Raw genomic sequence first — 2145 nt, 5'->3', positions numbered from 1 at the left:
GGCTGGGCGGTCTGCCCCGGCTACAGCGCAACACACACTGCTAGGCAACTGCTCTTCTGTAAGGTAGGAGTGGGCGTGGCCATCTGTGGCTGGGCGTGGACAGAGCCGGTGAGGGTAGAACTTGAGGATCCCCCAAACCACTCTCCTGCCAGCGCCCTGTGTAGTAAGTAGTTGGGGATGAGGAATTTCCCTTCCTGCATGTCTGCACCACCTAATGTGTACCATCGCTTGCTGGTGGTGGTCGAAGACGACTTGCTTTCGCGACCCTAACAGCTAGGTAAACATGGGATTTCAATCTGGTATGGCAGGTGCTGATAAATAACAATAGCCAACATTTACAGCCAATTACAGAAAGTGTGTGTCAGGCGACATACTAAGTACTTTCAACGTTCTCTCATTTAATCATTTTACCATCCCTATAAAGTAGGTTGTATTGTGTTATTTTGTATTTACAAAACTGAGGCTCAGAGGGCCCAAGTAACCATCCCAGGCAAGTCGAGAGTTTAGCGTGGACTGGAAACTTGTAAGGTGCCTATGTATAGATTTCTTTTAACTTATCTTGCCTGGGATTTGTTGAAATTCTTGAAATTGTAGATTTAAGTCCTCTATCTGGTTTTGGAAAAATTAGAGCCATTATCTAGTCACATATTGCTTTTGACCCATTTTCTCACTTTTCAGGGACTCCAGGTTAAACTTGTCATTGCATTTTTTATGTCTCTTCTATGTTTTTTCTTCTATGCTTTTTTTTTTTGAGATTGTATGTATGTATGTATGTATGCATGTATGTGAGTATTCATTCATTCATTTTTACCTGTAATCCAGTTTACTAATTTTCTCTGCAACTTTTTCTTGACTGCTACTAAAGCCATCGATCAGGTTGTTATTTCAGTTATTTAGTTTTCAATACTAGAATTTTAGTTTGGTGCCTTTTCAAATGTACTGTACCACTTTTTAATCTATTAAAACGATACTATTATTTTTATTCTTTAAGCTGTTGATGAATAAATGACATTTATATATCTTCTAATATTAAACTATCTTGCATTGTTGTATCAATCTGATTTGGTCATTGGTGTATTATCTTTTTCATATACTGTTAGAATTTGTTTGCTAATATTTTTTTTTTAGGATTTCTGGATGTATATGCATGAGTGAAAACTATATGAATGTAGTTTTTCTTTATTGTATGTCCTATGCTGATTTGGATATTAAAGTTATACTAGCTTCAGAGAATAAATAAGGAAGTATAGTAGAAGAGGGGATATCTCCTTATTTATTTTGTTTATTATTAAAATAACCATTTCTTTGAACATTTGGTAGCATGTTTATAAAATTTTATGTTCCTCTCCCTTATCTTTTTTCCCTGAATGGGAAGATTTTAAACTACTGCTTCTGTTTATTTAAGATTTATAAGAATATTCAGAAAGAAGAAATATTCTTTCATCAGTTTAAATAAATTATATTTTTAAAGAATTTTTCTATTTTTTTCTAAAATTTCAAATTTGTTGGCATACAGTGGTTGATATATTTTATTTTTATATCTATTTTGTTTAGTTATGTCAACTTTTTTCATAATATTCTTTCTTTCTCTTTTTTAAAATTAGTTTTACTAGAAACTTGTCTATTTTGTTAGTTTTTTCAGAGAACCATCTTTTGCTTTGTTAAGCTTCTCTTTTGTTTTTTTTGTTTTCTTCTTCATTGATAGCTGTTTTTAATCTTTATTACTTTATTTAGGTTTACTGTTCCTTCTGCTTTCTTTGAGTTTACTGTTTGGCTCTTTTAAAAAAAACTTTTTAAATTACTCTTAGGTCATCAGTTTTCAGTCTTTCTTCTTTTCTGATGTAAGTATTTTAAGCTATAAATTTCCCTCAAAGCTATTACAGAGGTTTTGATATAAGGTATCTTTATTATTACTCTACTCTAAATTTAAATTTTTCATTACTATTTATTCTTTAATCCATGAGTTTTAGAAGGATGTGTTTCTCTAATTTAGGAATATTCTTGGTCATTTCCTCTTGGAATAGTGCTTTCCCCCTATTTTCTCTAATCTCTTCTTCCTGAACTCCCATATACATTTTCCTTGCATTTTTATTTCTTTTTAATGTTAAACATATGTATTTTATAGTTTCTCTCTGTGTCACCTAT

Source organism: Pteropus alecto, unplaced genomic scaffold, assembly GCF_000325575.1.
Source record: "Pteropus alecto unplaced genomic scaffold, ASM32557v1 scaffold287, whole genome shotgun sequence".
NCBI classification, from domain to species: Eukaryota; Metazoa; Chordata; class Mammalia; order Chiroptera; family Pteropodidae; genus Pteropus; species Pteropus alecto.
The sequence above is the reverse complement of the archived record's forward strand: the minus strand, read 5'-3'. Positions refer to the sequence as shown.